The sequence below is a fragment of the Monopterus albus genome, unplaced genomic scaffold (assembly GCF_001952655.1).
Source record: "Monopterus albus unplaced genomic scaffold, M_albus_1.0 scaffold249.1, whole genome shotgun sequence".
NCBI classification, from domain to species: Eukaryota; Metazoa; Chordata; class Actinopteri; order Synbranchiformes; family Synbranchidae; genus Monopterus; species Monopterus albus.
In genome coordinates this window covers 458169-485580 of record NW_018128129.1, presented here as the reverse complement: position 1 = coordinate 485580, position 27412 = coordinate 458169, and the positions used below count along the sequence as shown (strand labels likewise).

The 27412-nt window shown below is 40.6% G+C and overlaps 1 protein-coding gene across 4 annotated transcripts in view; it reads right to left on the bottom strand.

Annotated features, from left to right (window-relative positions):
• The window catches only part of thrb (thyroid hormone receptor beta), a 105802-nt gene extending 91532 nt beyond the window's left edge, over window positions 1–14270 (bottom strand). For 2 of the 4 annotated variants that reach the window (XM_020620823.1, XM_020620822.1), the window contains exon 1: window positions 12461–14270. The gene's annotated coding sequence lies outside the window, so the exon portion shown is untranslated. The remainder of the gene's footprint in view (window positions 1–12460) is intronic. The other 2 variants (XM_020620821.1, XM_020620824.1) reach the window with 2 other exon arrangements.
• Between the last annotated feature and the right edge of the window lie 13142 nt (window positions 14271–27412).

Here is a 27412-nt window from a genome sequence, read left to right as displayed (position 1 = left end):
AGCAGTCACCGGCCACATCGACCTGATCAGTGTTTGATTGTTGTGTCTTGTTGCTTTTTTTCTTTTGTCTCTCCTCTATCCACTCACCCCAACCGGTCGAGGCAGAAGGCCGCCCACCAAGAGCCGGGGTCTGTCGGAGGTTTCTTCCGTTAAAGGGAGTTTTTCCTCCCCACTGTCGCCAAGTGCTTGCTCAAGGGGGATTTGTTGGGTTTTCCCTATGTAATAATATTGATAACAGTAAGGTCTAGACCTTACTTTGTAAAGTGTCCTGAGATGACTTTTGTTATTTGGTGTTACACAAATAAAACTGAATTGAACTGAATTCAGAAAAACAAACCAAAAACAAAGTTTAGATTTGCTATTGTTTTCTTTTTAAATTCAACAAAGAAACCACAGTCTGAACGATACTTAACTCTGGCCTATAGCACTATTCTATGGGGGTCAGTGCTTTCATTCGAGGGGGCTATAAAACCATGATGCATTCTTGTTACTGGTCAAAGCCTTTTCATCAAAAACTTTTAAAACACAAACATCTTATCTCCATTGTTAAAGTTATACAAAGAATCTAAAATTTATGTTTTTAATTTATATGTTCAAAAATATTCAACAAGTTACTGACTTAAAGCCTTACTTTTACGGTCATCTCAGTATCACTCTGATATACAGTAGGTGTGGGCTGAATTTTTATATAACTCACCTGTGTAAATTATATAGAGACTAAAAGTTATGCATAGTTAAGGGCGTGTCCACTTTGAGTGACAGGCGTGAGGGTGCAGCCATAGACTGCTAGCTGCTAACTGTTTAGCCGGCTCCAGTTACCCTCCACCTTTTTACCCTTTTTTGGATTAGCCGTAGCAGGCGGAGTGAACTCTATCAAGATGGTGACGGCCAGACTTCAGGTTCAAACCTGCTCATCAGAAAACCAATGGGTGGCGTCACGGTGGGTTTGTCCAGCTTTTATGTATATAGTCAATGGGTTCCACAGAAATGTTTTAATAATGTTCTGAACACTTCAACAACTGACATAAATGAAGGACAACTGCAGGAGAGGTCAATTTAGGTGCTTTTGAAAGTATTTTTTAAGAGATGGCATTTCACTGCATTAAAACAGGATTGACACAGTGAAGACAGCCAAAATCCCTGCAGACAGACTTAAGTCAATATTCTTTAAGATATCCTTTCCCACTGAATAGAAGGCCACCTCATAGTATGATCCTCTTTTCTCCTTGTCCTGCAGCCAGACCACACAGACTGAATGATGCAATCTTTTCTTATGCAGGGGATACTGTCAGCAGCTTGGCTCATTTCAAAGGCCAACTGGTGTGTGATGCAGTGGACAGAGGGGTGTCCGCTTTTAACTTCGGTCCAGCTTTAGCTCTCTAGCTTTATGACTTTTAAAACAAACAAAAAAAACTATTTAGGGAAACCAGTCTTATTTAAAAATGAAGCATTCAAGTACCACAAGTACCTCTGCAAATGTTTGCCAAGTGTATTTTTTGCTGATACCTTGAAGCTTTTTATATTCTTTATACTGTCCATGATGGTTAGTTCGCAGATGGTGAAACAAGAACCGAGCCATCTTTAACTGCAACCAATTTCTGACAGTTTGCAGACTGTTGTCTTTTGAGCAACATCTGTCTTTTCAAAACCAGATCTACTTGAGTGATCCATATCTAGCAATTAAACATAGCGGCGTAGACTGCGAGGCTGGTGGTGTCTGTATTTTGTCTCCTAGCACTTTGCCCACTCATTTTTAACTTTGCTAATGCATTTTTAGGAGGCTCCGCTAGTTTAGCTTGTGGTGCATGACCATATACACACTGTGCACTTTCAGTGTACACACTCAGTAATCTGACCTATTAGGCTACAAGATGCACTCAATGTGCGGACACTCAAAGCTTGTTTTTTGGAGACTGACATACTTGATAATGGCAGCCAACACATTGTTACACCAACAATTAAGATATTACTGTTCATGATATACATCACACACCAACAATTAAGATATTACTGTTCATGATATACATCACACACCCAAGTTCTAGGTTCAAATCCCAACTGGGGCCTTTCTGTGTGGAGTCTGCATGTTCTCCCTGTGCCTGCGTTTGTTCTCTCTGGGTACTTCGGCTTCCTCCCACAGAGCAAAGCCATTCAGTTTAGGTTGACTGGCGACTCTAAATTGTCCATAGGAGTGAGTGTGTGTGCGTCTGTCTCTAGACTGGCAACCTGTCCAGGGTGTACCCTGCCTCTCGCCCAATGTAGACTGGGATTGGCTCCACCCCACTTATGAGATAAAACCCAGGGCATACCTTTCCACTTACTGCTACTGTGGGCGATTACTCTAGCTGAGTACTAAACCAGTACAATATTCAGAATGCTACTCACTTTTTCCAAAACTCACATTCAAACGAGGTTCAAACCGACACGTAATTTGTTCAAATTAATTTAAACACAAGCCTCACCCATCAAAGCAATTTTTGACTTGGGCCTAAATATTAAATAAAAAAATTTTAGTCAGTACCCCTTGCTGCTTTGACTGATTCGTGTGCTGCTTCAGGACAGCTTAGTCAAGATATCACGACATGCTGCAGAGGTAATACAGGAGGTGAGGCAGTAGGACAGACGCGGCTCTGCTCGTCTGTGGTAGCGTTAACTTTGGTGCCTCACCTGGGTAGCAAGATTGCAGGTGAGTTCTCAGGTGTGTTAATGTTGAGCAGGCATCTGGTTTTTTGTTGAGTCAGCGAACCATTTAGCTTGACATTGCTCCAGTGTTGTTATTGTCAGATCAGCACAACTATTCTCGCTACTATCCCGCGTGTTGTCTTTGCAAATATAATGTCACTAGCTTACTGTACTGAGAGGTCAACAGGACTGTAACTGGCCAAGCTGACTGTGAATTTTAAGAACATCCTCTGATGAACCACAAGGCAAATATCATCAATCACTTGACATAACATACATGGTTTGATTCAAACATGTCATCACAGTTCAAATAGTTTAACTACATTTGAATGAATGTTCAAAATTCAAATGAAACGTGACACCCCTAACTCAAAATCCAAAAAAAAAAAAGTCAAATTTGATAGTGATGCTATATATTAGAGTCAAGCTCAAATTTGTATTTTCCAAATCCAAACTGTAAACTTATCATTTGAGTTCCCCTTGCATTAATGTTCAAACCTTGCCTTCCTGCTTACCCATAGGCCTCCCTGTCTGTGTGCATGTTCATCCGAGGGCTGATTCAGTGCACCTGTGAACTTCCTTTATATTCAACCTGCTGTATCCTGGTGTGAGCGTTTAGCTCCCCATACATGCACCGTTACTGGAAACCTCACAGACAATGCGAATTCATTTCACAACAAGAGCTCAACCTAGCACTTGCAAAATGCACGAGAGGCTGATCGCAGCCATTTAAAGTATGATCTGAACAGAAGTAGATTTCCTGACCAACATCTGTTTTCTTCAAAGACCCACTGCTGGGAGGACAAAAAATTTTTACTTATGACCATTACTGAATATTGCAAAGTGCAAGATAAAGTACTGTAATTGCTTTTGTTTGTACTGTAATTTGTTTTGGGAGATTTCTTATGCATAATTGCTATGAAATCAAGAATTTCACTGTACTGTAATAATCCATGTCACAACTAAATGCTGCCACATGTGGTGGGGAAGTGGATATGGGTCATTGAGGAGCCACAGACTGGGGATACTTATGTAAGAGAGATACTTGGAGCAGTGGATGTGATGCCAGTAACAGAAAAACAACTGTATCAGGGCAGACCTTTGTATGGAGTCTTGAAGTGAGCATATTAAATATACAAGTTAGCTAGATCATTTACAAAGCTTTAGATATTTCCTTTAACATCCATGGAAAAAAACTACATTTATCTGAAAATCTTATCTTTTGCTTGGCGATTGTATTTTTTTTTAGCTCTTTCTTAATCTTGGCACACATCAATCACTGACCTACTCCCTTAATAATAACAATGTATCAATGACAATGAAAAGACTGGTAGCTAAACTTACTAAGCACCAGACCGTTCAGCTAGCTGCCTAGCTTAAAGAGCAACTGAGAACACACCCATTATGAATTTAAAAAAATAATTCATCTGTCTGAACCCTGACACGCACCACTGAACACAGGAACTCCCACACCCCCAACAGCTCTGTCAGATTGTCCAAGCGATGTGCCTCAGCTGTTTTAAGCCATTTAATTCCTATAAGAGCATCTCACAGTCATCAAGAATTTATAGACCCAGAGTTGTGAAAGATTTTTTAATGTCCTTTAACAGCTCATGTTTCATTCATACAACCTGAAGCATCCCTCTTACCGGCCAAAATTATAAAGTAGTGGTGGATAAACGCCACCTTGTGCTTTGGTCCGTGGTGTCAGGTGTAAAGGCATGTCACAGATTTTGGGAGGACTAAAGGACACAACTGCTGGAATTTTTTCAGTAGAAAGAACAATATCCTCTGTAATAAACACTATAAATTGGGAGCAGGAGCAATAGATGTTCTAATAAAATGTGACTGTACTTGTGAGTTTAGGCTGATGTTATTCTTGACTAAAAATTTTCTTCCTAAAAATACACCAGCCAGTGCAGCAAATGTTTTTGTCAGTTGCTAACATGCACCGATCAAGATTTCATACAGTTGGTAAAACAGAGGTTTGTGTGGACCAAATTTAACCCGTTTTCATTGCTTTCACACAAAAGACATTCATGACCACATCTACCAAAGTCCATGAACTCATCCCTCATTACCCATCACCTGCAAAACAATGTATATTTCTAGCACAGTGTTGACAAAACTGATAAAAACACATTCAAAACATAATGATGATATATTCTGTGCACTTCTGCAATGACCTTGAAAAACTCTAGCAGAATATTTACAATACAATAAAGTGAAATAATAATCATTCAAAACAGCCAATTGCAATTTCACCTGAAAGCCTACCCAGGTGTCCTGTGTTAATCCAAGATGCATCATCACCACAGAAGACATACAGTGTGATGACAACTTGTGGCCAAATGCATGAGAGGTGAAGGACAAGAACCCCCAGAGTACTGGACATGCAGGATGAGGGATTATACTATACAAGTCATTGAGGCTTTTGTTTTGTAATCATTATTCCATTCTGGAATTTCAGGATTTTTTTTTTTTGGTTTCAACTTTGTTTTACAAGTAATTTACCATATTGTAAACAGTGTTATTCTATAATGAATCATTCAGACTTCAAAGATAAAAGTTGCTCATTAATGCAATGTTACCTGTTGTTAATGGTTTTTATCTCTGTGTGTTACGAGTGTATGCTTTCTGAATGAAAATCATTGCCAGTGGTTGAGCGCGTGTATGAAGTGCGCTGGTGGCTTGTGCGAGTTTTGGAGGTGAGAAATGCATGTTGGCAATGGAAGCGGTGGGAAGAGTTTTGGTAATGTGACTTTTGACCAATGCTTATTAGCAACTGAGAAAAACTGTCATCACTGATATATTGTGTACTACTGTAGCACCATTTAACTCATGAAACAGACTTGCAACTGGGAAATTCTTGAACTGCAACAATACGCAGGGGGCTGTGTGATGTAACTGGACAAAGGCAGCCGACTTAAAACCAGCACTAGTGGTTGCAAGTGAAATTAGCTATTCTCACCTGCAGCTAGCACTAATGCTGGATGGTAGTATTAGATTACAGATCTGCATGGCTGGGTTTGATGTGTGCTCTTTAAAGAGATAATCATAAAACATTTATTTCCCTTTTATTTTTATAGCACCAAATCACAGCAAAAATCAGCTGGGGGTACATTACACAGTGAGGTGTGACAAACTGCAAAAGGCAGCCTCCATTCTTAGTGCTGACTAATGAGCAAATCTGGCAACCCAGTAGAATGCTCTGGTTACTGCTAATGTGATGCAAAGCACCAACATTACACAAATCTTAAATTATAATTCAAAACATGTTAATTCCATGCAAAGGTAAAATCATGATCATACTAAGTCATTAATATTACCAAAACAAATCTGTGTCACAGTTAGAAAAATGCTACTTGTAGCCTTGGCTAGGTGGCAGGTTCACCTAGATTCACAATTCATTTAGACAATTATCACTTCAGAAACCCATGTACAGGTACACGTTATAAAGCTCCAAATATTAATTGATTAACAAATTAGAGAAGGCAATAAAATGTTTTATCCAAATAATGGATATCTGCAGCCATACTATGACCAACCACCAAAGGTATTCAGCTATTTAACAATGGATTATAATATTCCTTCATTCATTCATTCATTTTCTACCGTTTGTTCCCTGAGCGGGGTCACGGGGGGGGCCGGAGCCAATTCCGGCCGGCAATCGGGCGAAGGCGGGGTACACCCTGGACAGGTCGCCAATCCATCGCAGGGCTAACACATAGACAAACAACCACACACACGCACATGCACTCCTATGGGCAATTTAGAGACACCAATCAACCTAAGCTGCATGTCTTTGGACTGTGGGAGGAAGCCGGAGTACCCGGAGAGAACCCACGCAAGCACGGGGAGAACATGCAAACTCCACACAGAAAGGTCCCAGGTGGGGCCCGAACCTGGAACCTTCTCGCTGTGAGGCAACGGCGCTAACCACTGTGCCACCGTGCTGCCCTGGATTATAATATATACATGATATTGACAAGGAGCTACAGTATCTTAGCCTTTAGAGCTGAGTGAGCCAAACTGGTCTGTGGTTAAGTTACCACAAACCCTACAGTAATTCTTTTTTGGCAAGACTGGACATATTAATATCAGGCAACATTACCTTCAGAATGTAACAATAATCTCTAATAAGAACAATAAGTGAGCCCTGTACAACTATGAGCATGCCCACCTGTACATGCATGCAAACACACGCCTGCCAACCTCTATAGCCAACGGCATCATATGCCACACCGTCAGTTGGAGCATTGGCTTTGTCTGAGCTTGTGTCACAACATGGTGAGAAATGGTCTTTGACAGGTGAGTACATTTTTTTTCGTGCGGTTAATTAAGCTGTACAGTGCTGTATAGCGAACATCAAAAGCACTATATTAAGGAAAATGAGATGACAGCCCCCTGAGCAGTGTGTGTATTGTCTTGAATTTTCTGCCTGTGCAACAAGTCTTGTTCCATTTTTGTGCCTGGTTCCATAATATCCTTTAAGCCACTTGTATTGCACTGTATTGTAACACGAGATGTGGAAATGAGTGCGAATGCATGTGCAACGCATTTGCAGGTGGATTATTTAAAACACATGGGACATATCTAATGGGAAAATGTCATGGTCTCTTGTTAAAAGAGCGGACAATATAAAAGTCCAACATGATAACTCTCAGGTCTTACACATCAAGAGTGGTCCTTGGTGGTCTTTGTTTCAGTGTGGATAAAATGCACATCAAACTGTTGTGCCTTGGCTAGTCAGTGATGACTGACAATATCTGGACCAAGAGGCTGATGGGGGCTCAAACTTGAATTAAGCAGGAAATTTTATTCTGTCCCAAAAAGGCATCTGTCTTCATAAAATCACTGTGAACACTAATATAAAAGTGAATGAATACACTCAGTTGGCAGTTTAGTTTAACAAAAACTGATGCAGTCATGCAACAGTCCTGTAATAAAATCGTCTGACAAGAAAGCTGCAGTATGTAACTTAAGGTAGCGTAGCATGAAACTCCAAATCAGTCCACTCTGCTTCACGCAGCACTCCCTCTCCCTGCTCCGTTACGACCTGCTACACTCCGCCACGCTCTGCCCGGCTCTTCGGACGACCTGCTACACTCCGCCACGCTCTGCCAGGCTCTTCGGACGTTTGTTGTTATGAAATTACAATAAATGAGAATGCAACAAAACCTAGTGATCAAGCAGAAATAAGAGAAAATCTCCAATTGGCTGGAGAGGTTGATCTCACTCAAACCTTTAGAAGCTAATGTTTCTGCTGCCAGTGATGTTCAATGAGTCTGGATCACAGGAAGCTTGGACAGCACCCCTCCACATTAAGACAAAGCAGATTTCTACAACAAAAATATTTGAAAAGAAGTTGCATACTGTAGCTTTAAATCATGTTCTGTTTAAATCATGACCACTGTCAGCTTTTGTTCCAATGCAATGCATTTCAAACAGCACAAACTGTTCCAAAATGGCCATACAGTTGAATCGACACCTCCAACAAACTGATCATTATTGCCTTTATAAAGGAGGCTTTGACAGGACTGACTTAGTTTTAGCTAAGTGTATTAATAAACTGAGTGTACTGTATTTCATAATGAGACATTTCTGAGATGGCACCATTAGCAATATGCTTTAGTGCATGTTCTCCTGTTGCTGTTTTCCATGTGGAGTTTTTGTTGAAGTATACAGTGGGGCAAATAAGTATTTCATAAACACCGCCGATTTTTCACATGGGCCCATCTTCGTTTTCAGTTCTGATCCGATTCCGATACACAACTGCTGATTCCAATACAGATTTTCTGATACAAGAGCTCTTTCATTGCAAATAAAATAATCAACATTAATAAACAAAATATTAAATATGAGCAATGATGGATAAGTGCAACCACTAGATGGTCAGAGGCCAAGGACACGCACACATTTCTCCAAATGATTACACACTTGCAAATCTCCATTTGTGGGCTAGAACCTTTGGTATTGCAAGATTTCACATTAACCATTTACAATGTAGCCATCCCTTTATTATTAATTAAAAACATGTCTCACCTGTCTTTGTATCGAGGGTCCAGTAAAGTGCAACTGAATAGACGGGATGACCTTCGATGCTGCTCACATCCGAGGTCCAAAGCTCACGGCCATAACATCTTCTAATTTTAGTCAAACCAACAGCTAATGTTATTTACTCACTTGGTTACAGACTGAAGTTGCTGCTGGTTTATGGCAAGATGTGGAATGGAATCTGGATCAGTGACATGTCTCCATCCATCTGTACCGCTTATCCTAACAAGGGTCACGGGGGGACTGGAGCCAAACCCAACTGACACTGGGCGGGGTCCACCCAGGACAGGTCACCAGTCACAGGGCTGACACTTAGACAGAGAACCATACACACACTCCTAGGGGAAATGCAGGGTCACCAATCAACCTAAGCTGCATGGCTCTGGACTGTGGGAGGAAGCTGGAGTACCCGGAGTGAACCCACGCAGGCACAGAGAGAACAAGTAAACTCCACACAGAAAGGCACCGGGTCAGCCCGGGCTCGAACCAGGAACCTTCTTGCTGTGAGCTGACAGTGCTAATCACTGCGCCACCATGCTGCCGGTGATGTGTCTCATGTTACGTTACGTTACGTTAGGTTACAGCAGGTTCATGGTCCAGCGCAAGCATCGGACTGGGATATGAATCAGTAAGTGCATTGGCCCTGTCCATCCGATATCCGATGAGTGAATGACGTCAATATCAGACCCAATAACGATATAAGATTGGATCGGGCCCATCCCTAAAAAAACCCACATGGGAAAGCTAATCAGTCCGATCAGTGTTATTATTTACTGGCTGAAGCAGCTAGAGAGGGTCATGAGGTGAGAGCTGTAGGAGGAGGGCAGCAACCTACATGCTGCTGCTGTGGGACAGCTAGTGCAGAAGGGACAGGTCACTTGAACAATACAACAGCATTATAGCACTGCTATAGCTAATTTCCAACAAAAAAATGTGCCACAAGTATAATCCAGTTCTTTGGGAAACACTGGTTGTATCAAACAATCATATTTCCCCAACCATACTACATTTTATAATACCGATTTATATGTCAAATATTTCGGTGCAGTGTTGTAGGCGACAAGATAGTTATTCAAGTAATATAAGGTTAGATTTTGTGATTTACACATACACCTCAATAACTGAAAAATGCAATGAAAAAAATTCTTTTACACTGTGAAAACAGTCTTTGGCACATATTTCTTCAAAACACAAATGAATCTTTCTGAATTTTTGCAGGAGACCATGGCTAGCAACTGTGGTAATGTGACTGGACGCACACACTGCTTGACCTCATGTAACTACATGAAAAGTCTGTTTAACATTTTGCCCCATGTTACCCGCACTCCCCTATTTTAAGAATACACAATTTTTTGGATAATCGTTAGTCAATCAGTGAATGGAAATGTAAAATATCTAAATATAATAAACAAAATATCTAAATAAAATCACCACCTTGTTGAACTGAACTGAATTAAATACCAAGAAAACATCTTACAGGCCTGACTGTATAAGGAACTTCCACAAGTTTAACTTGCGCAGCCAGTCGGCAGATCCTGCTCTTAGTGACAATGATGAAGAAAAGTAAACATTAAAAAGTGTAGTTACATTTCACTAGAGTGAATGTTGACAATGCTCCTTACCAAGAGTTCAACATTTAGCATGGAAAAGTGGAAAAACGAACAGTCTGTTGAAACATCTAGCTAAAGTCCATCACATACAGGTGGACAAAAAGCACGGTCTTCTACTGCCTAGCATGTACTTTATCTCCGGTTGTTCCAAGTACAGAATGTCATGTAAGCCAGCAGGGCCCACTAAAACCTCTTTCAGACATGGCACCTATGAATTTGCAGGCTACATGTAGCCTAGTAGTGCAATAGATACTTTTTTAGCATTCAGACATGGAGTTGTTGTCCACAAAATTCCCAGCAAGGGATTTTTCGCACATAGCACGACCTAGCCCGGTACAGCCACAATGTTTGCACAAGATCCAGCATCGTGCGAGACAGAGAAAAAAAGCAACACCAAAATTTACAACTAAAATACGAAGCAAATTGTTGTCCATAGCAACATTGGATCTGACAGTGAGGATTAACTTATGCTGCTGTATCTTCTCTGTACCAGTTCAAAATAAAATCTGCACCAAGTTTAGTTTAAATGTCACATATTACTCAACATTAAATGGTGTCTGCATGTATATCTTATGTAGCACTATTGTAATCTTGAGCGTGCTACTGGCAATGGCAATTTGACCACATCACTTCAGACATGTAGATGCTTAGAAAACAGACTGTTATTTGATACGATCTGACCTGGTAAAATTGCTGATAACACTTTGCCAATTACATAACTTGCCGTTTTGTTCATACATGATGCTTAGATGTGAAATAGCAAGAAAATGTCTGGGTAGGGGTGGGTGTCTAAAAGGGGCTTAAATCATACAAACAAGGGGTAGTGATTCAAAGCAACCAGTGGCCAGATGATTGTTATGGGTGCATTCGTGCATTCAGTCTGAAATGGTCAGAGCATCATCTGAACTGCTGTTATAAAATTCACAGTTTCAGAACATGGGTGTATTTAGTGATCTGGGTGCTTGAGGCAAACTGCTGTACATTAAAATACTGTTTAAAAAATCTACCAGTGGTCTACGTTTCTATTTTCTGAGAGCCTGTGAATGCATCATTTTATGCTCATATGGTAAGCATGGATGCCTGTAACATGTCACTTATCACAATGAAAACTACAGAGGCAAAGCTACATGCAGTTCATAATTATTTGTAATTACACAGCCAACTTTTCAAACACACACACCTTTCCCCAGGCTAATGGTACATAATCTGTCACATGAAGCATTAGAAAACAACCCAGATTTCTGCCTGTGCAGTACACTAAACTGTGCTGTCACGTCTAGACGTACAACCTTAAGGTCTCAGATGAACAGTGAAAGGCGCTTACTATTTTGCATGACAGATTTATCGAAAGCGAAAGTAATGGTCAATTCATAAACAGTGAGCGGGCTTTTATCATATTCTGGTAGGGTGCCCTAGGATATGGGGGGAAACATTAAGTTGGGCCCTTAACCCAACTCCCTCAAGTCTTGTAAAAGCTAGCGTGCTATTCTCTGGACTGACAGAACCTGGACCGAATTGTCTATCAGTTTACACTTTTCACGGTTTTTGTTAAAATTAGCCAATTGTAACAACAACTTCTGAGTAGATTTTTGAATTGTTACGAGCCAGACTTCAATTCGGCGTGGATAAAACACAACACCCGCGTAATAAAATGTTAAAAACGTTTACTGAATTGTCCGTTTTTCCTGCAACACATTCCGACAAAATACACCAAGGTGGCATGAGGAAAAAGTGCAAACCAATTATGAAGTTCAGATAGTACAGCAATAAAGTTCTGCTTGGTGGATAAAATGTACTCCGAAATGTCAAAAAAGCTCGAATAATTCTGAAAATGTCTAAATCATAATAATCCGAGTGTGAAACGTCAGCCGATTAGCAAGGCAGCACTGAACTGCACCTTTTTTAAACGTAGTTCGGACAACACTATTACCTACCGCGGGGAACATAAAAACACATTGGTGGCTACGTAAAAGCGTGAACATAAATGTGCACATGTAGCTTCGGAAGCGCAATGTACAGCCACCCAGCTGCCATACTGTCAGTCACCCAGTTTGTGGAGAGGCTGTCATCGGATTGACCGTTGGCAAAAAATACACTAAAATGTTACTTACCGCATATACAAGACGAAGCTCGTATCCGCATATTATTTGGAGTCCCGGTGCTTGCGCATTCCTCCTCCACTGGAATCGGTGTTGATCTCCGCTGGCTATTTGAACGGGACTCCAGCGCCAGCGTTTATCCTGAAATGACCCGCGCTGGTGCAAATCAAGCGAGTGCTACGCGTCTGTGTCTGTATGTGGCTGTTTGTCAGATGGGTTAGCGGCGTGTGAGGCTACAAGAAGCTGTGCCCCGGACGCAAAAAAAACTTCAACATGGAGCCTAAATCAAACATTGGAGAACGACACACGGACGAAAATGACAATTGCAGCGCTCACACCGATCGCTACGGGGACCCAGAGAGCCGAGTCATGGGCAGGAACCGAACAAAATAAGCCTCGCCCTTATTGCGAACTCACTGGGGTTTTTTTCCTTCGATGGCGGTTGGTTGCTTTATAATAGGCCTGGTACAGGACAGGAAACGTAGGCTACTGCTTCAACTTGTGTGTAATAATACATCCACAGTGTCTTCAACGAAACCAGAGATTATCATCATCATCATTATTATTATTATTAAATGCTAAGCACAAGAATGGGTCACTAAACTGTCTGTTGGGAACACTGAATGCTCTACAATACTGTTCTTGTAAGTAAATAACTAGGTCATTTTTGATCTTCTGCAATGAAAAACTAATGTTAAGTGACGTGTTTTTCTTAAAGGTGTAGCATAAATCTATTAACTTTGCCTAATATACAGTAAGCATCAATGTCCCAGCAACCTAATTAAACTGTCACTTATTGCCTTCTCCAAATTCCTACTGCAGTTTGTAGTGAACTGGCTCTAAACTCTTTGCAGGATGACAGCTTGCAGGTAAATTATTAGTGGAAGATTTCAAAGTCTTTTGGCAGCGAATTGTGAACGTTCCTGTCATGCATACAGTACTGTGGATGGCACTGATCACATGATGTGTGTCTGTTCACCTTTGCTTTTGTGTATTATATGTTTAACTTGGATGTTATCCAAGTTTGCTAAAGAGCAGTAGGTTGGCTGCTTTGATACAGAGTAGATTCTGATAATAACGTGACACTACTACTGCAGATTATCTACCCCTGTAAGACATTTCAACACCAACACATATATAACATCAATGTGCAGCTGTGGATTAGTAAAATGCAAATGAAGGCAGAAGGCTGCAATCTCAAAATGTTTGTGTTTTATGTTTACTAAGTACAGAGTATTCCAGGAGTGAGTCTGTGATCAAATCAACCTTGTTTCTCTATAGGGCTTGAAGAGAATGTGCAAGAACATTTAGTATTTGAATAAGGTTGTGCATGGTCCATAAAGAGCTTTTTTGATGTTCTATGATTTTTAATGTGTTTTCATGATTAATATATGTTGTATGTCATTTTTTTGTTGACGAATGCCACTTGATTCTACCTCTGGGTATCAATAAATGTAACCTGCACCTGATGTCTTCTTGTTTAAATGACATCAGAAGCTACTGAGGCTACTGTTAGAACAAAATGTTGTCTTCCACCTTGTATTCTTCCCTGTCAGTGCATATCTGAGTCACAGAATACATATTTGCTTATTGATTATTAGGAACTAACACCAAAGCTTAATTTGACTGTTAATTTTTTGTAGCTGACACGGTCCCTGCTGTCAAACATCACAGCTATATGTATGCACGCAGATTAAAAAAAAAAAATGCAGAACCTGTTTGCATCAAGTCTGTTTGTTCAAGTCTGATCAAAGCACTTTCAAGACCACATGAATGTAATTGGGCAAATGAGTTCAAATTGCTGTTCACAAGCATATGCAGGGTTTTTCTACAACAGAAGATGTTATCAGGCTACTATAGACACAATGTTGTTGTTTTTTTTATAATTAAAACATTTAAAAAAAAATTTAAACCACCATCAACAAAGTGTAGAGTTTTTAATTACCTGGCTAAATATTTAATCAAACTAAGCCTTTATTGAAATATCGGCTTCCTACATCTACAGATTTTTCAAACTGGTTACTCTGATATCACCAGTCGCTTATGGTCTTAGTTTCACTTTCTGAAGTGAAGTGTCTTGAGAGCTCGTTCTGCAGCACTTGAGACTAACGGTGAAGCACTCTCTCTGTTTCCATCCCAGCCAACATAAGCATTCATATACTGTATCTACTCACTACAACTTGTTCCTGCTAGAAAGCCCTTGAAGCATGGTAAGAACCATTTAGTTGACCTAGCATCATCAATCACAGGTAGAGTGGAGTTATAATTACACAGGCCCTCATCTTGAAATGTTAGCTTACATAACCTAGATAACTTTAGAGTGCCATTCCTTTTTTTTACAGCCTGTTCTCTTTTCTCAGCCTGAAAACCCTTCACTGACAAAAACCACCAGATCAGCCATCAGCAGGTTTTACAGGGTATCATGTGAAACTGCCCCAGTTGCTCCTCATTGCTTTGTCAGCTCGGCATAAATGAAATTATGAAGGTAGGAACTGGTATTTAGCTGAAACTTGTTGTTATCCAAAGACAGGACATGCAAATGATTTACTGTTATCAGACCACGCTCAGGTAATTCATGGAGTCTGTTCACTATAGCTGTTATGTACTCCATCCCGACGCAGCTGAAGGTGCTTCCACACAACCAGTGTCAAAATGCTCAAATACACTGTCAAAGTCCATGAAGAGACAGTTGAGGGACAAGTAAGATGAAATGATGCACTGCGTGTAGTACAGAACTATTACTCAAAATGTACCATGAGCTGCAATGCTCAAAATTTTATTTATTTTCAACACTCCTCAAACAGAGACTAAAACCACCAATGAACTGCCTCTACTCACGGTTAATGTCTGTCAGTCCTGTATCAGCTTGTTCATCTGTGCCATAGAGCTCTGTTGTTGTTCAAAAATGATTAAATCACATCAGTGAAGCACATTGCTGGACTTAGTGACATATTTACTCATTAAGAAACACCAGACCCTGATATTTATTACTCATATCCAGAGATCTCATTAATGGGCCCTTGACTATTGCGTACCTCAGTTGCTGTAAAAGGTTATGGTCATTCAGAGCCTTTGGGGCAAAAAAAACTTTTTAAACCTTTGGGTTTAAAAAACCTATTAACTCAGTATCAATTCACAATTAACTCTGGGGGTATAGAATGTTCTGGGTAATGTTTCTAAATTAGCAAACCCTGGCCTGAGCATGATGAGCTAGCAGAGTGTAAACAAAACAGAGAGCTCAAGCAAGATCTCGCACATGCACAGTTGACTCTGACTCTGCAAACCGCAAGATATTATGATTGGAGCCTTTAGGACAACATAGTAGGGTCTGGGGTTTTGTAACAAAAAACGTGTCACCCAGTGCAGCAGCATGTTTTCCTGATGTGCTTTTAATTGTTTTTGAACAACAACGAAGATGTGTGGCACAGACAAACAAGCTAATCCATGACTGAGAACTGACATTAACCTTGAGTAGAGGCAATTGGTTTTAGTCTCTGTATGGAGCTTGCTGAAAATAGCCATCCCTGGTAGGCTAATGGTTAAGGCACTACAGCCCGGGTTCAAATCAGGGTTGCCTCGGGAAGGGCATTCGGTGTAAAACACCTGCCAAATATTGCTGTGGCAACCCGTAAATGGGAAAAGCCAAAAATGGCTTTCTATGGACATTGCTAAAAAGTCTATTAATATAAAAAATAACAATCCTTATCCTTTTTAACACAGAGGCATACTAGATGGTTTAGTGTAAGTATAGCTAAAATGCAAATGTTAACTTGAGCCTTTAAGGCCTTGAACTAGAAACCTGACCACTGCACTACACCAAGACTTTGTCACCCATGAAATGGACTAAATCTTTGAGACTCCTAAACTATAGCAATACAGTTCATTTTTTTTGCACTGATTTCAACACTCATTCTTTGCCCTAGGAGGCTGCTTGTGTAGCATATTTTTTTCCATGAGTATGAACAGCTGGTGGTGAGCCACATCAACAGATTTGCTCTGTAACTCCTAGACAGTCAAATATGCTTATTTACCTGCTATGTATACTGTATATGGGCTTTGAGATTTTTGTTTAACAGTACTTTTAGACTGGTGATGTGCTATCTTAATGACTGTTCTGATATCTAAGAATTTACCAGAGCAAGATCCTCTTTCTTTCTTTCCCCATTATTGCTATTGCAGAATAGTCCTGATGAGTTTTCCATTACCATCAGTTTGGACCCTAACAGTAAGTCAGTCACTGGACCTTGTAAGAAATCAACCCTGTATTGGAACCTTGTCAGTGTCCTTCTAATTTAAGTATGAACAGTTGAGTGCTGAAATATGATTACACTGCTTTAACTATTCCAAAATGATGTTGTTAGGTGGGTTTGGGGCAAATCATTTTATGAATATCATGAAAAAACTGTTGCAGAATGTGACTTGCCAAGGATCCAGTTCTGCCATTGTCTACACAGCTGCATATGTATATATTTAAACTGTACTGATGAAGCTCCTTTCACCCCTCACTTCACCTATCTGAGCTCCTAGCATCAGCTTTTTTCTTTTTACAGTCACCAGTCTGGAACTGGCTGAGAGTTCTTCACATTTGACCATGAGATAACAAGTCAGATATCAGATGTGAATGACCTTGCAAGGAAATGATGAATGGAGGACAGTCAGGGAGGCCATTATCTTCTAACACCAGAAACACAAGCAGTCAGGTGATCATACATGTTGTAAATATAGACTATTATGACCAGTGGATTGATTGTTAATGATTGTTGGCTACTTTGATAACAATGCAACATGTCAGTTATTGCAGTGATTTCTCTGTTTCTGCAAAGGTTGACCAGTATTGAACCTCATGCATGTTAAACTTGATTCCAGACCATTCACACATGAACAGACCTTTCCACACCTAGCAAAAGAAGTTGAAAAATTGCATCAGTCTGCTGTCTGTTCCCCAGATAACTGCCTCAAAGAACATTCTTCTGATTTGGGGGCTTTGTCTGAAGTGCCATCCAGCAATGTGAAAAACAAACAGTGATGCATTGGCAGCTGACCTTGCGAGCCCATCCTCTGTCTGATCCTCTCCACCTATAAATAAATTAGCTGTGTACAGCTGAGTGCGTGTGCCTTCTAGCAGCTGGAGCATTTTGTTCTGGGAGCTGTCAAGCAGCGTTATGATCAACATCAGCACGAAGCCCTCCAGTCCAGTTCACACACACATCTCAAAACCAGTTCTTTAAGAGGTCACTGATGTGCACTGAAGTAAATGGACGCTCACCAGAGTGAAAAACCAGCTCCAGGCATGGCCCTCAGTAGTTTGGTTGCTGAATCTGATTATTGTAGAGATAAGACATCTTGTGGACCAATCCTCCAAGAAAATGCACATAATACATGAAGTAATGCACTAATAGTATGATATGGTCCAACAAAGGAATAACTGGAAACACTTAAACCATGTTTCTAAGATGATGTATTTTCATATTACAGTATATTGTATTTCTACAATCATCTTATTTCAGGAGTGTTTGAGCATCCGCCTTGAAACAAACCTAATTTATCAAAACTTTCATACCCAACTTTTATGCACGAAGCTTTTAGCTTCACGTGGGCATGTGGCTGTACATGTACATGTTGCATCTCAAATTTATGCATAGGGGGGTAAAGAACGGACTATATTACAGGTACCTCATAGTATCTGATTTTTGTTAGGTGAAAACTTAAGTGTGAGTAGATCTGGTGCTACCCGTTCTGCAGCTTGACTTCTTATTGCATGGCAGAATCATGGAATTATTGTCAGTTACAGATTAAATGACTTAATTACTGTCAGTTACAGATTAAATGACTTGATGAAACTGAAATTTTGTGCAGCACAAAATCTCAGTTACAGATTAAATAACTAGATGAAACTGAAATTTTGTGCAGCACAAAATCAAACCGATGTCAGTCATATAAAACTTATTGCTGAGTGTTAGTGTAGTGTTGGATCATTAAATCGAGATGATGGTGAAAATGTGCATGTGTTTTATGTTTGCTTGTGAGTGACTAAACTCAAAACTTGGCTCAAACATTTACATTTTTCCATTTCATTTTTTTTTTTTTTGTACTGGGTGAGAGACAAACCTTTTTGCATGTCCAAGATGTAACACTATGACTTGGCTTTAGGTGGGCTTAAAGTAACAAGCATGATTAATTCTGACAGAGAAAGCTGTTTTTCAAAAACTAGTGTAAGCTTTGTTTCTCACTTTAACTTTGGTGCAAATGATGAGCTCCAGTATTCTGGGTATGACTCTGGCTGGGGGTCTTTGTTGCATGTCATCCCCATCTGTCTTTCTTCTCACTTGATTAATGCAGTATAATGCTCCTGACCTGTGGGAATAGTCAAATGGTTACAAGTTCACGAAAATGACTTCACCAGGTTTACAGCTGTTTAAGAGAAGTCTGGGCTGCCAGAGGTCAGCATCTTGAAACATCACAGACAAACAAAATGAAAAAAGAGAAATTGACATTCTAGTCTTTTGTCATCATAAGAGGGCATCCTAGATGAGAGCTGGTTGTTTTCTACTGTGATACTCATGGATGCATTACTGAATGGGCCCTCGGGGCACAGGCCTGAGGGACCAAGGGATCAGATTACCCCTGAACCAGAGCCCCTGTATGAAAAGTCAATTAACAACAAATAGACACAAAATGAGCAGAAACAAGAGAATGAAATACTTATATTTGTTACCCAAATAAATACAGCAATATAACTGTACTCCATTACAAGTAAAAGCAAAAAAATTTTAAGCATAATCAGGAAAATGGACCCAATGTCTCAGCAGTTCAAGTACTTGTTCTGCAACATAATGTCTCCTGACTGCATCAGTGTGCGAGCAACATTTTACTCTTGAAGCTGGTCAAAGTGGTGTTGATTTTGACTACTTTATATAACATTAGGAAGATTATTCCAGTGTTTCCCTTCTGAGGGATCAGACCCCTCAGGGACACCAGATGAATGTGAGGGGGCGTCAGATGATTAACTGGAAAGAAGAAGACGTTCTGCTGCACAGATTTATTTAGAGTTTTGGAAATCCACTTCATTCTACCTCAAGCCATTATTGAAATAAAATCATGTGAAGACTAGGGGGGAAATGTCTCTTTAAGGAAACTGCTAATAATTTATAGACATCTGAAAAATGAAAAGTCTCCTGCTTGACTTGTAAGCAGTCAATATGATATAAGGTAATGACTAGTATTTTATATGAAATCTCTGAAGAATACTCTGAAGAGTAAATAGTGGAGTAAACAGTATAACATTCCCTTCTGAGTGGTAGTGAAGTGGAAAGTATCAGACCTAAAAAATAAATTTAATAAAGATCATCATGGCTTTCAACTGGAACATAAACAAAGAACTGTCTTTGAACTCAATATATTGGCTCGTATTCATAAATGTAAGCCCCCCCAATGGGTCATCATTATCTTGGGATTATGATGTCATCCTTAATGACACTAATCAAAAATAATCTTGAAGAATGCATCTCCACCTCAATCACTGTTTAGAACAATGACAGCTAACTGAACTGAATGGTTTTATCCTTGCTTAGCAGTGCCTTAAAAAAAAAGACATTTAATACATTAATCCATGTATGCACCAAAATGTGTTTTGTTATCTAAGTGTTCAGTTCACACACATGTTGTATTGGGAAATTTGGAAACTTGCCCTGGCTCCAAACTACAGTATGTTCCAGACAGCAGATAAGGTCAAAGAACGGGACTTAAACGCACCTTGAAACAAAAGACACTGAGTCATTTAATTGAATAACAGCCAGATAATGTTGCTGGGATTCGTTGAGGCCAAGTGTCTGTATTGCTAGACACAGGCTGAGATTTCTCTGAGCTCTCCCAGTAGCTGGTTAGACAATTTAAGCAGTAGTTGTGTTATTGTGAAGCCTTCCCCAGCTGCCAAATCCAAATATTTCACTGCATTTTGGCACTCCTCTCACAATACTGATACATGTGTCTTTAATATGAGCCTTTTACTGCACCGTCTTTCCTCACTGAGAGCCTAAACTGAGAATTAATCTCCTATTTGCTGTAAATATGTGGGGGTTTTCTGGCCTTATCTGATTGGTACAAACAGTTTTGGTACCTTGCAAAATTATGTAACATTAAAAATCACAGTGTGCTGTTTCCATCAAGTGGGTATATGTAGGAACTGCAGTTCTTCCAAACCCACATTGGAGAAATATAGGGGTTGTTGTTCTATGTCCATTTTATTTTCTGAACAATCTTTTAATAATAACATTTTAAACAGGTAACTGGAAAACTAGCTGACGCTCGATATTTGAGAACTTGACTCCATTTATACAGAACATTATAATCACAAGCTCATATTTTGTCTCCAGACCAGATAATATGCCCATGTTCATTTTCCATTAAATATTTTATTTAATATTCTGACCTAATTGATAAAAAAACATATTTTCCCTTATGTGAAACAGTACCAGACTTAATCATAGTAAAATATATATTTTTACAATAGTGGCGTTATCAGGGGATCCCCTCTTGGAAATGTAAAGATATTATTATTATTGTAACACACTTAATCTACCTGTTCAACCATTTATTCTCTCCACTCATTATATTTTTTTCTTAAGATTTTTGCTCTCTGATTAAGAGCTGGGACAGGGAACAGTAGATGTCCTGTTTCACTTTACCATGGAAGTTATGTTTTTAGTTCTGTGTGTGTGTTGGTTAGCAGGATTACAGACAAACGGCTGCATGGATAATCACCATACTTGGTAAAGACATTGGCGAGGACCAACCCTAGATGTGATTAGATTTTGGCTGAAAAAGGTCAAGGCAACAAAATGATCACAAAAATCCCATCTTTAAAATGGAGAAAAATTTTAAAAATGGATATCTTTGTCAAAAGCTATCAAAATCATTTGAAATGTAACACATGTAGGATGGCAATATAGGCTTGTTAGTTATTGCATAGCAGTTTTGTGGGAGGACTAAAACCTAATCAAATCTGAAGGCCTACTGCTCTGATACATGCATAGTTACATAATTTGTTCCAGCTCTAAAAGGCTCACCAGACTTGAAATGTTCAGAGTTGAATTCTGTGTTATAATAAGTGTTTAACAGCTTTAGAGCAGTTAAATCTAAGTAGCAGCTCTCACTAAATCTTGCTTTGAGACTTTGTATCAATGTATCATGATCAGCTAGAGTGTGAAACAGCATTAAACTAACTCTTCAGCCTAAGTTGGGTTAACTAACATTTTCAAGGTAGCAGGAGAACTTTCTAGGCTGAACCAGTTTGAAATGTCTATGAAATGTGCATCAACTCTTGTGAGGCTTCTGAAGGGGTCATGGGAGTTTGCTCATCCTGTCTTCATGTGTTTTGTGAACTGGGAGAAGGCTTATGAATGGGTCCCTCTGGGGGTCTTGTGGGGGTACTCTGGGAGCATGGGTTACAAGGGCCGTTGTTAAAAGCCATCTGGTCCTTGTGTTACTGGAGTGAGAGTTATGTCTGTATTCTCTGCAAGAAATCAAGCATGTTCCCAGTGGGTGCTGGCCCAGGTTCCACCTTGCCCTTCGATCCTGTTTGTGATTTTCATGGACAAGATTTCAAGGCGCAGGTGGGGGGAGGCGTGTGTCTGGTTTGGGGAGCTTAGAATTGCTTCTGTTTTTTGGAGATAGTGGGTCTGTTGGTTTTGTCAAACTCTGACCTCCATTGCGCACTGTGGCAGTGTACAGCTGAGTGTGAAGCCGATGGAACGAGTATCAGCACCTCCAAGTCAGAGCCACAGTTCTCTGCCAAAGAATGGATCGCTCCCTTTGGGCTAGAAATGAGCTGCTGCTTCCAGTGAAAGAGTTTAAATATTGCAAGTGTCACTTTTGAAATAACTAGGGGTGTACCTGACCAAGAATTTTGTTAGTTGACTGTCAGTTGGCTGTTCAGTGTGACTATTCAACTATTTGTTCTTTTTTAAAAATACATATACAACCTAGACTGTCAATCAGCTGGCATGAATTTCAGTGATGATTTCAACCACATTAACATTGGTATTTAAATGTAAAACAGTGACAGGACCATTTCTGAGCATTTAAAATCGATTTAACCATGCCATATGATGCAGTAGTTAAATTGATGCTTTCTAACGTCAGGCTATGGATTTGTCGGAAAAACAAGACAAGCAGCAAACCTGTACTTCTGTTGAAACAGTGCTCTTACTGGCATTTTTTTTTTTGCTTCTGAGACATGTTATAGCCTAGTTTACCAACAAGTTTGAGCTTCTCCCTTCAGTTAACCACAGCACAATGTTACATTTGATGCATGCCAGCTTGCACTGCTAAAGAATACAGGAATATTTATTAAGTTTATTTTGGGGTAGGTATTGGTTATTTTCTTACAGGAGCCCTACAGGAATGAGCACTTGTTTTGTTAATGTGTTACTTTGTTTCAATAAAAAAAGTTTGCTGATTCATTAAAAACCACAGACTGAGGTCTCTTCTGTCCAAAAGTCTTCCGAGCCTTTGTTGCAGCTCCAAACTGTGCTCAGCTGCTTTCTGTTTGCTTCGTCCTCATTGACGTGTATCTAGAACTGTCATGATTCTGTCCCACCTGTTTTCAGTCTTGTGCTTTTATTTTCATAACTTCCTGTTCTAGCCATATCACAGCTATGGACTTTTTACTTTCATCAACACTCATTGCTGGCACCAGTTTTCACCCTATTAAAAGCAGCTGTTAGGGTTTAGTCCCCCTCACCGGGAGGATGAGGAAGACCTAAGGTAGGACTCAAGGTTGCTGACCCAGGTGCTAGTGAAAAAGATGATTTAATGGGAAAAACAACAGAGTCCATAATACATACAACCAGGGAAGGGCAATGATGGCTAAGGAGACCAGGGCGAATAGGAGAGTAGATTGGCTGACGGCAGGAACCAGGAGAGGAGGAGGATGAGACTATCACATTGCAGGTGCATTTATACGGAGACTTGATTACACACAGGTGGATTCTATTTATCATCATTAGTCATTTAGGTCAACATTGGATCATTCAGAGATCCTCACTGAACTTCTGGAGAGAGTTTGCTGCACTGAAAGTAAAGGGGCTGAATAATTTTGCACGCCCAATTTTTCAGTTTTTTTATTTGTTAAAAACGTTTGAAATATCCAATAAATTTCGTTCCACTTCATGATTGTGTCCCACTTGTTGTTGATTCTTCACAAAAAATTACAGTTTTATATCTTTATGTTTGAAGCCTGAAATGTGGCAAAAGGTCGCAACGTTCAAGGGGGCCGAATACTTTCGCAAGGCACTGTATACATCCATTGCTCTCCCGACTTGGAAGCAATGACTATTACGTGTAGACCCTTCTATCTGTCACAAGAGTTCACAATAGTACTTATTATTGCTATGTATATTCCACCAGACGGGGTCCCTGATGGACTAGTGGCTAGGATTCAGCGCTCTTGCTGCTGCAGCCCAGGTTCAATTCAGGGTAGCATCAGGAAGGACATCCAGTGTAAAACACTCCACCATGCCAGTCATCAGTGTGACGATTCTCTGTGGCGACCCCTATCGGGAACAGCTGAAAGTGAATTATATACAGTATATTCCAGTGTGGCTCTCGCCCTGCTGCATAAAGCAATAAACAAACAGCAACAGCTCATCCTGAAGGGGTGTACATCATCACTGGCGATTTTAATAAAGTGTGCTTAAGGTCAGTGCTCCCTAAATTTGTACAGTACATACAGTGCACCACCAGAGTGGGAAACACTCTGGACCATCTCTATTCTACCCTTAAGCATGCCTACAGAGCAGTTTCTCTTCCACATTTGGGACCACCTCTCACTGCTCTTCTTACCAGCATACATCCTGTTCAGGAGGCAAACTAAGCTGGTCATTAAGACTATAAAAAACTGGCTAGAGGGAGCACTCTCACAGCTCAGAATGGTCAATATTTGAACACCAGGGCCTAGAAAAATATACTGAAACTGTTTTGTTCTATGGTATATCAAATGTTGCACTGATAATGTGACTGTTAACAAACGCAACCGAGTGTATCCCAACCATAAACCTTGGATGACTGGTGAGGTTCAGTCTCTTTTGAAAGCATACAACTCTGTCTTCAGGTCTGGAGACGAGGCCTGGTACAGCGTGGTAAGGGCTGAATTGAGAAAGGGCATTAAGGCAGTCAAAGAGGACTATAAGAGGAAAATAGAGGATCATATAACTAACAACAACCCATGGCAGGGACTGATTAACCAGTGACTGGACCTTCCAGACACAGGTGTCTTTATATTACAATCGCCTGAGACACATTCACTGCACTCTAGTGATTCTCATTTCACTAAGTGTGAGACTACCAGCACCAGTTGCCTGGACCTCTGTTGAATTAGGCCAGTCATTTTGAAAGGAATGAATATTTACACAATCACTTATTTGGGTGGCGAATGTGGTTCAGCGGGTAGAACAGTCATCTCCCAACCGGAGGGTTATTGGTTCAAATCGGCTTCCTCAGTTCTGTACCGGAAACAAATTCCTTGTGTGTAATATGCTTGGCCAAATAAAGGTGATTATCCTTCGCATTATATGTGTTACAGCACACCGTATGTAGTGTGTGAGTAGACTCAGAAAGACTGCAGGATTCAGGCTTGACAAGGTAAGTGTATTTAATGAGTGTACAGAGGAGAAGTGACAGAGCTGGTCTCATTCGCTGGTCATAGAGCAGCTGGGTGGACTGGACTGCTGGTGATGCAACCCGGGCTTGAAGGTGGGACGCAGCTAGCTAAATGAGAGCAGAGGGAGAGAACATGAGAGAGCTGAACAGGTATGCTGAGGTTAGAGCTAGTTCTGGTGGAACACTGTGGACCTGATTAGCCGACCTTGCCAGCTCTCGGCAGGTGAGCGCCGCAGGCAAAAGAAGCAGTCCAGGGCAGTAGGAGAAAGCACAGGAGACAGCCGGTCAGATGAGCAGGTCCATGGCAGAGTAGGCGGTAGGATGACGTGATGAAAACGGACAGTGGAGATCCAGAATCTTGGTATGAGCAGATCTCCTCGCACTGAGGAAAACAGGTGACAGTCACAGCACCACTTGGTGCTGAGAGAATTACAAAGGGCAGGACTCCAACACGCCGATGCCTAAAACATCCACAAACTGACAACATATAGTTCCCAAAAAAAAAAAAAAAAGTCAGGCTTAACAACAGGGATGCAGTTGTTCCATAGGGTCTGGGCATGGATGCCAAGCAAAGTTACTGGTGGACTACAAGTGATCATCTGGCGACAAGGACACACCAGCGCTCTCCTTAAGTACTGCTCTGATAATGGAGAGCAGGTGTGCCTCGCTGCCTGAAATGCACTCCCACCTGTGCGGGGGTGGTGCTACTGGGATTACTCATACCACCTGATGAGGTGCTGGGGGTGGCCAGGGCCATGGACGTAACAATGTGTTTTTATTGAATTGACATCGCTTTGTAGAAACCGGTTTTCACTTTGACATTAAAGAAGTTTATTTGTAATTTTTTTTGTCAAAAAAGCCAAATTATATTGACCATGATTGATTTATAAAATCAATAAAAGGGTAAAACATCCAAGGGAGTGAATACTTTTTATAGGCGCTGTATAAAGAAAATATAATAGAGATTAATCTAGAGCCTTGTGGTACTCCACAGGAGATGGGTGTAGAGGAACAGCTGACTTTACCAATCTTAACTAAGGCTCATCTGTCCTGGTGGTAGGAGGTAAACCACTGAAGGCCAGTTCCTGAATGCCCATCACATACTTAAGGAATGTTGGAAAAGGACAGTGTGCCTGATTGTGTTGAAGGCAGCAGAGCTGACTATGGCATACCACTGTGGTGCATCCTAAAACCTGATTGATACTGTATTTGTCCTAGATGCTACATTAAGTAGGAACATAGTCCAGAGAAAACAGCTTCTTAAAGAAGTGGCATCTGCCTTTTGTTAGTATGACAGGGAAGGGGTATCTGTGGAACATGAGCAACATGTTGTTTTTATGTGGTACACAGCAGTGACATACTATAACCAGCAGTGGCATATGCCAGTATGCCAACAATGAGTGGCATCTGCCAGAAGAAAAAGAGTAGCATGTGTCAGTAAAGGAGTATACCATTAGTTTTTAGCTTTTTAATCTTAATGCTGTTATATTTCTATGACCCTCTGGAATCACCCTGAAGAAAAACCCTAAGCCTACTTCTGGAAAGACTACGGATCAAAGACTAGCTACTTCACGCTCCACTACTGTGTCTGTCCAACACTTCAGTGTTGGGTCAAAAGAACACTGAAACCGCAAGGGGCATTAGTAGGTCTTTACTGTTGTTATTCTTGACTGTAGAATGACAGAAGTGAAAGCGATTTATGCTTTAATCACCTCCACTGTGCACTTCACTCACATCTGTGTACCTGAGGTTATTGTCATACATATACACAGTATCAGCTTATAAAGTGCTTACTTCTTCTTCTTCTCCTTTGGCTGTTCCCGTTAGGGGTCGCCACAGCGAATCATCTGTACAAGTCCTTCTCACCTTCCCTCATTTCTAACCTGGCATACAACTCATCATATGCTTTCTGTTTGGCCATTGCCACCTCCCTCTTCACCCTACGCTGCAATTTCTTGTAATCCTGTCTACTGTCTTCAGTCCTTTCTATGTCCCACTTCTTTTTAGCTAGCCTCTTCCTCTGAATGCTGTCCTGTACTTCCTCGTTCCACCACCATGTTTTCTTATCTTCTTTCCTTCTTCCAGATGACACACCTAGCACATTTCCTACCTGTCTCCCTGATCACTTCTACTGTAGTTTCCCAGTCATCTGGAAGTTCGTCCTGACCACCCAAAGTCTGTCTCAACTTCTGTCTGAATTCCTCATGACATTCTTTCTTTTGCAACTTCCACCACTTGGTCTTCTTTTCTGTCTTTCCTCTCCTCTTCTTCCTGACCACCAGAGTCATCCTACACACCACCATCTGA